The 8505-nt window shown below is 39.4% G+C and overlaps 1 long non-coding RNA gene across 1 annotated transcript; it reads right to left on the minus strand.

Annotated features, from left to right (window-relative positions):
* Positions 1-7474: 7474 nt before the first annotated feature.
* LOC114737862 (uncharacterized) lies at positions 7475-7958 on the minus strand. The gene is made up of 3 exons (XR_003739470.1): positions 7804-7958; positions 7606-7650; positions 7475-7508 (listed from the first exon to the last, which is right to left on the minus strand). It is a non-coding gene; the product is annotated as an uncharacterized LOC114737862 (long non-coding RNA).
* Positions 7959-8505: the final 547 nt, after the last annotated feature.

Below are 8505 nucleotides of genomic sequence, written 5' to 3' on the forward strand. Positions count from 1 at the left end.
TATATCAGAAGAATGTATAACACATTACGTACATATGTTAATTTTGGCTGGCTACAGAGTAGAAACTGGACCTGGGCGCATCCCTCCGTATAAATATAAAGGGGAGTGACATGCCGGATTAAGGTTTGGAGCGATCTACGGAGTGCGCTCATACAAAGATACACCTATACCAATGGCGATTCACACTAAGCTAATTCTTCTAATATTGGATAATCTGGCCAAAGAAATAACTTTATAGGCATGGTTCCTTTTATCAAATGCGTTGACCATATGCTTTCTGAAAAGTTCACTGCATGTTGCTAATAAACACAATTAATTGATCATGCAGCTTAATTAAAGAGTTTATTTCATTATGCTGAGCTTGTCCCTATGTTCTCCAGAACCTGCCCCACTCATCTGAGGGAAGCACCTGATATCAGGCACTGGGAGTCAAGAAATGGATTATTGTAGATATATTCATATTCTGAAAACAAAGTTCTTCTGGTGAGGCATGCAAAATTGGAAGATGGAATTATTGAAGGATGCCACTTCTGTTGCACGGGCAGCTGCAGAACTTTCAAACCGTGAGGGACTATTCAACTGGATCACAGTACATTTGTTTACCACAAGACTTCGACAAAACTTATTCTTCTGAGCCTGCAAGAGAAAGAAGGGGGGGGGGGTTTGTTCCATCAATATTAATAATGTGTCAAGCGAGAGAACTGGTAAAATTATACTTGTCCTTAATTTTTAGTCAAAATATGCTTAGCTTATATTTTATAAATAATCGTATAATTTTCGAAACATGCCAATTATATGATTTCTTTTAATTGTTTAGATGATCACTTTAATAGAAATTTCCCATAAACTTTTTTTAAAAATTTGTTTGAAATGTTAGCCACTTTAGTTTTAAAAATACTCAGAAACGCCATGAACTGGCCCACTTTGCTCAGGTCCAATTCTCAGATGACATTCACCCTCTCACTTGCGCAAAAGTGGGGTTCCCTTTTCTATTTTTTTTAATCAGGTAATTTGATTTCCAAGCTGTCAGCATAGATTTTTCCCAACATTCTGATGGATTTAACAGCATTAGGTCCATCTCAGTTAGATTAATACAGTTTAGGCACACGTCTTTTTAGTATTTTCCAAACAAAAGTAATGTTTTAAATGAAGCAAATAAAGGGATTAAAAGCTAAGAAAATAAATAATTATAAGAACCACAAACAAGACACGATTGAAGTATAGGAATTAGAATAGCATTTGTTTCTTTATTTAATTAATTAAGGAATTATAAGGCGTGAGTTATTTCAAGTTTAAAGAAAAAAAGTTGTTTTGAAATAAAACCTCTAAAAATCAAGTTGTTCTGAGTTACAATTTAAGTATTAAATAATAATTGAGAAAAAACTCGGAAGACAAAAACTTGTATTCTGCAAAAGATATCAACCAGTGCTTTAATTTCATATACAAAGTTCAATATTTATCAAGCCCTCACATTATTTTCAACTCTAATCTAAAGAAGAGGGGAAAATCGGATTATTTGTGATCGAGCACATTCAATAAATCCAGATTAAAATAACCAATACCAATCAAATAAATGAGCGAGCTTTTTAGAAAAAGGGGGAAAAAGATAGAGAAACAAATCAAGTGGGAGGCTGCCACATAGATGAATGTGGAAGCAGCTGGGGAAAGAAGCGTGAGGAGGGATTAAAATGAAAATGGATCAGAAAAGACGGGAAATACCAGATAAAAGCCAGTTAAGGCGAGGGGCATTTCAGTAAAATCTGAATACGGACAAGCAGTCCCAACGGACCCAAGCCGAGTGGGAGTGATCTGAGATAATAAGGCCAAAGACGCCCCACATGACCTGGCACACTCCCCACCCTCTTACGCAATACCCTCCCTCTTTTGCTATAAAACTACATCCCTCCTCCCACACACCATTACTCGCAGAACGCCCTTCACCTCCACCTCCACCTCCACCTTCACCTTGGTATGCCCCCTTCCCTTCTAATTCTCTCTGTTTTCTTATCTCTTTTACTTCCCCAGTTTCTCTCTTCTCTCTTTCTGCTTCTTCGCTCTCCCTTGTCTTCCAGCCACGTATCTTTAGAAGGTCTCCATATCTCTGGAGCTTTAAAGCTGTGTGTGTGTACGTCCCAGAGCCTTTTCAGTTTATGTCATGTTCTACAGAATTTGGCATTTTTCAGTTTTTTTTATTCCAGACTGTTTATGCATGTCGTTTTCTTTCTTCTTTCATTCATTAAGTGGTGCGTTGTAAATTTACGTTATGTTTCGCTCGCGTAGACAGCGAGGGGGGGCCATTTTCTGGGAACGAAGGTCTCTTCCTGTTTCTTCGCTTTGCGATTTCACATAATGACAGGATCACATCGAAGCCTTGAATATTAATTGTTTCCAGAAACTCCAGCGCAGCTGTCCTTGATTTTAAAAGTGTGTTCATGGATGATGATGAAGATCGTGAATTGAGTTTGCGAGCTTCGTTTGAATTGAACATCACTGGCTTTGACCTGGCTCGATCTTCTTTCTGCTCGCTCCATTTCATGGTTCATTCATGGTGGCACAACAAACCGTTTTGCTGCATTAAAAATTCTGTCGTTTCTTCCGAAATTTCTTAATGTGTTTGGTTGCAAAGAAAATAGTGAAGGAGACTAATAATACCTCTCTTCCACTGATAATTTTGTCTGTTAGCAGCCGGGGATGTGACTAACTCGACCCGCGCATGTTACCAGTTTACTTTTGGCCAATAACAAGCAAAACACATACACGAAGATCGATGGTCTTAATTAACTTTCTTGTTACCATTTTGCCCTTTCTGTATATGCAAGACAAAGATTCCTTTACTTTAGCTTGTAACAGCCATGCATGCTTTTCTTGCTTGAGGCAGAGTGACTCCTCGGACAAAATGAATGAAGAACATATCATCGCTGTCTGTCCTGAACAAGTCTCGACACAAACGACCCCATTGAGGTCTTCGACTTCCTCAAACAACGTCGTCATTTCAGTGGACGAAATCAGTGTATCCATGGAAGACGCAGCAAATGCTACGTATCTGGAGGCAGCAGCAATGTCATCCGGAGAGACGAGACAGTGCCGATTTTGTCATGGGGAAGACCTTCTGAGACGCCTGGAAGCACCCTGCGGTTGCAGTGGCACTCTGCGGGTATACATAAAAACTTCATCCTATATCGATAATCTATTTATACGCATATGTGTGTGTGTGTGTGGTCTATAGTTTACTTCAATATGTTATTGGTCGCCATATAGCTTATATTAAATATAATTACTACTTCTCCTCCTCCTCCTCAGATTCAGATCATGCAATTAAATGACCAGTAGTATCTAATCTAAGATTAGCGAATTAATTAACTAGGATATCAAATTGAAAGCTCATATAATTACATTTTGCAATTAATGTTGTCAAATATGCTTGACCGGAAAACTGACTGGAATTCCTTCTCTACCTCTCTTCACGGCATGCCACATAAAGTACGCCCACAGGAGTTGCACCACTGCTTGGTGCAACACCAAGGGCAGCATCGTGTGCGAGATTTGCGAGCTGGTACGTACGCAGAGCCCCTTTGCTGCCACTTATTCATGAATTCGTACTTTTCTGTGTTCGCGCGATTGTGGACATATACACAGCTGAATTAGAGTCCCCTTCACAGTACACACTTCACATATACTACGCTTTCGCTTGAGATTTCGCATTCCAATCATCATATTTTATAGGCTCGATTAATATTATTTGCTGCGTAACTTAAATTAGTCTTTACATGATTTGGAATATGTTTATTTAATGTGCGCGCGCGCAGCCCTACGGGCCTGATTATGCAGTGACAGAAGAATCATCAACCAACACGAGGCAAGTCCTAGCCCTCTATATATATGTTTTCTCTCAATCTGTGTGTGTGTGTGTGTGTGTGTGTAAACTTGTCTGTATCTTTTATGATATTGGCAGAGTGGTGATGGAGAGTGAGAGTTCGATGAGTACTCCTACCACCATTACGCAAGTGCAATCCCCTCTGCAGCAACCAGATCAGCAGAGGGCAGCTTCTCTTGCTCGGTGGGCCAACCTGATGGTTCCCTGTCGTGGCTTACTCTACGCCACCTTGCTCGTCCTCGTAATACCTCATACTTAGCTTCAAACTCTTTCATTTCAAAGTCAACAATCGGCCCGCGGCAATGTTCTCAGTTGCGAAAACAAACTAGTTTACCGAAATTTATTAGTTCCTGGGTCGCTCGGGTAGGTTTTCAATATTGGTTATAAAGTTTTGCCTCTGCGTATGGCTGGTGCAGTTTCTGCTGGCGCTGATAGTGAATGATGTCTTCTCCTTCACCAAGACAACCAAAAGGAGCCAAAGAAAGCCTTCAATGTCATGTTCGTGGTAAGAGGATTATACTGTGTGTGTCTGCTTATAGCTGACACTAGAATAATGGTTTTTGATCATATGATCTCTAAGAAATTAACTAACTAGTTCAAATCTGGTGACAGGTTATTATGATGCTGCTCGCACCCTTCTCTCTCCTGTCATGCTTTACGAATGCCGGTAAGTTGGTTAATCGATAATTAGTTGCAGCCATGACCTTTTAGTTCAGTACTCCATTATTAGATTACGCTTTTCAATATATATAGCAATATCATAAAGCTTTTCTTATGAATTTTGTGAACTGACATAGAGCTATGATCCAAGAGCACTTCGCGGAAAGGAATCGGAGAGCTGCGGCGGCGGGACAAGTTCGAGCATCTAGAATCTGAGAGAACCAGCTTCCAATTTTATTTCCTTTGTTTTATTGTGCGTTTTATAATATATATGAATAAGAACCTGCAGGTCTTCGTGCTGTTTAATTTGTCTACCCGTATGTAGTAAAACCTATTGATGCTGCTTATGAGACATTGCATGTATCTGTCTAATCTCTGCACTGCTCTTTCCCTGTCCTAAGCCCATGCCATAGTCGCAAACAACTTAAATCCAACAGCCCAAACGAGTTGTCCAGGTAAGAAAAAAAATTCCATGTCCAGACTAACTGGTTAATTTACATACGAGTGTCTGTCTTAGGAATTGGCAATTAGCAACCTATTCCTTTGACGCCAGACCTTTTTGTGATGAGCGTGAATCTAAAAAGAGAGATTAATTTCAAAAGACCAACCTTTCGGAAGAAAAAGCTTCTTAAACTTACTAACCTCACATCCAATGTTCCCATGTCCCAAAATGGACCGCCGTCTCACGATATCTCCTAGACATATAACTTATTTAAACATCCAATTCATATCCCTTGTATTACTGTTTCATGATATATATACCCACAAACACGAAAATTACTTTTTAATACTATATATATGATTTATTATCTGCATCTGACATTAATGAAGCTCATAAATTATTGAATTGTTTGATACCTTCATTATTTTCGAAATGAACAGTCATTTAAATTCATTAATTTAGTTTCTATCTTTTTGGCCACTTATTAATTTAGTAGTAGTATAGTAGTTGGTTTTACCTTTTTTTTTTTGGGTACCAAAAGGAGCTTAGCTCAGAACTAAACACTAATTGTATGGGGAGTCATTACTCCCTCACGGTCATTCTTCATCAGTCTCAGGATCTCTTCCGGAGGTTGGCTCCAACCCGTACGTACCTGTGTGGTTTGTTTCCTTCCCATTGAGGCTAGTTTATCTGCACAATAATTTCCTTCTTTGTAGACGTGCTTCAATCTAATCGACCAGTCCCTTGCAAGCAGTTCTCGAATTCTTAGACACAGATTTTGGCAGTCCTCTAGCATCTCCTTCTTTTCCATGGCCGTAATTAACTCAAGAGAGTCACTTTCCACTTCGATCAGCTTGAATCCCAGGTCCCAGCACAGTTTCAGTCCCTCATACAGTCCTATTGCTTCTGTCTCTAGAGCTTCGACCCAACAGAGCCTCATAGAGAAGCCACTTAGCCATTCTCCACAATCTTCTCCTATGATACCTCCACACCCAGCATCATTTCTCGCCATCCACTACCCATCCACATTCAGTTTGCACCAGTTCATCGGAGGAGGCAACCAGACTACTTGAATCTCTCGGGTCCCCTATCTGTGCATGTATTTCCATCCCATCGCTGGCTGTAGTATTCCAGGAACTGAGTGATTAAGGAGGGCGCATTATGTGGCGTTTCATAATTCTCTTCATGTGTACTCAGGTTCCGCCACTTCCAAGCATACCAACATCCTACTGCGAAGATTTCCGGTCCCCAGCGTTCCTCTTGCTTTCTTCTTCCTGGTTTCAAGCTGTGCAGTATCCAATTCCTCAAGGATTTGGAGAAAAAGGATTGCCAATGCTTCTGCGGAACAAGTCTTTTCCATATATGTGTTCTTTGAAAGGAGAGATGGTGTTACCTTTTTGGTACAGAAAAGTTGTCTCATTCTTCCTTATTGATATGTCGTCAAAATGTTTTATTCCGCCAATTTTTTTTTAACTAGGTAAATTTTTTAGGAAAAAAAAATTTTAAAAAGTTTCTTATGTAATTTTGTTTAAATTAGCTCATTGGTCACAATCCCAATTCCTCGTTAAATCATAAGTGTTTAAACCCTAAAATTCTACCTATAAGTCATTTTACCCTAACTATATATTTAAGCTTAATTTAGGTGACTTGTAGTACGTTGACACTCACAAATCACAATTTTTTGACACTCACAAATCACAATTTTAAGTTTGCGTCCATCAATTGAACTAAAATGTAAAATAATTCATTTTTATAAATTTTAAATGAATTTTTGTCCCATAAAAAGTCTATATCGTCAGGGAAAAAAAATGTTTGTCACGAGCGATTGAACTAAGAGAAGGTAGTAATAAACAAGCGGGCCGCATTGAAAGCCCTGAGGTAACTTGTTGGGAAGCTAGGCCTGCAGCCGCAAGGTCCATGTCTGGGCGCCATGTAAAAGTATCCATACTTCATTTTTTCCCCTTTCCACAGTCCAATTGCCACTTAGTTAATGCGTTATCGCAAGTACAAAACTCACGCAATATGATCCTATGGAAGAAACTCAAGTCATCAACTGCTACTAATATAACTTGTAAATGACAACGTGGGTGGCAGCCATTAGAAGTGCACCAACATTACACATACTACCCAGTGTCGTTAGGACACACTGGATCAGCAGTAATTAATTAATGACCGAAGAGGTACAAATAATTTATACGAGAGAGGATAAAGTTCAAGGGCATTTGGGTCCTCCCTCCTTGGTCTTCCAGTTATTGTAGCAAGGGCACACAGCTTTGTTGCCATAATAGCCAGGAGGCACACACAGGCATTTCCTGCAGCACTTCTGACAGAAAAACATGCACGCTTTGTGGTACTGTGTCTTCTTGCACCTCCTGAGCATTCTGATGGGCATTCTGCTCTCCCGTTTCATTGTTATACTCACACTCTTAATCATATATATACATATAGGCAAAAAAAAACACAGGACATTAGTGAAGCAAAAAACTTAACTAACTTACCGGAGCTCTTGAGACTGCCCGGTCCAAATTTTTTCTGCAAGCAGAACACTAGGTCAAAACTTACCCTCATCATCATCAAGAAAACGAAGAATGGAAGTGGAGTGGATAACTAGTGAGGGTACGTTAATTACCTTGTCTTCGTAGTGGTGGCCTCCGTGCCCATGAGAAGCCATGACCTGCATAAGTAGTAATATATGAGGGACCATCCCACCATTGAATCTCTAGCAGTAATTAACATCCAGATCTGAACAAAAGAGTAAAAGGTGGCGCTTTTTATGTGTATATTAGTTTAATGTACGAGAGTAGCTAGAGATAGAGAGAGACTAAACCATTGTTTGAAGCATGGAAATGAGCACGAGGACCAATATGAGCGCTGCGAGAAACCTAGCCATGATCACCTTCAGGAAGGGGAGCTGAAATTTGACGGAATCAGAGAGAAGGCAAAATGGAGGGAGAGCATCAATCTGATCGGAGGTGTATGGTGTGTGTGTGTGTGTGTGGAAGTCAGAAGTTATCGGGCATCCTCATGGACAGGGAAGGTGTTGAGTTAACATTTTGTGAGAGGTATAAATAGAGTGAGTGAGTGGTGTGGGATCATAACTGAAGAAAGATGGCTTCTACTTCGATCGTACGGCCATGAGCATATCATTCCATCGAACTTTACCTGACCGGCCATTGAAGACATCTGTTTGGCCGTTGCATTGAAGGCACATTGAAATAGGTTAGTTAAGCAGTTGGGGATAAGCAGGCAACTGAATATTGAAAAGGGAGAGGAATAACAGTTTAAAATGAGTCTCATCCTAAATTTTTAATTTGATTTTCAGACAATTCTAACCTTATAATTTTAATTTTTTTGTGCTTTACTGCTGTCTCCAGTCCTTTATATAAAAGTCAGTTAACTAACTTAAGTAAATTAAAAAGATTAGTTAAGTTAGTTATTCAAATAAACAAGTATTTTTTTCTAAAATATCCTTACTAATCATATGTATTAGCTAGAACTATCATTTGATGAAATCTTTATCATGTATGCT

The sequence above is a fragment of the Neltuma alba genome, unplaced genomic scaffold (assembly GCF_004799145.2).
Source record: "Neltuma alba isolate B1F8T4 unplaced genomic scaffold, ASM479914v2 tig00013506_pilon, whole genome shotgun sequence".
In the NCBI taxonomy this organism is placed as follows: Eukaryota; Viridiplantae; Streptophyta; class Magnoliopsida; order Fabales; family Fabaceae; genus Neltuma; species Neltuma alba.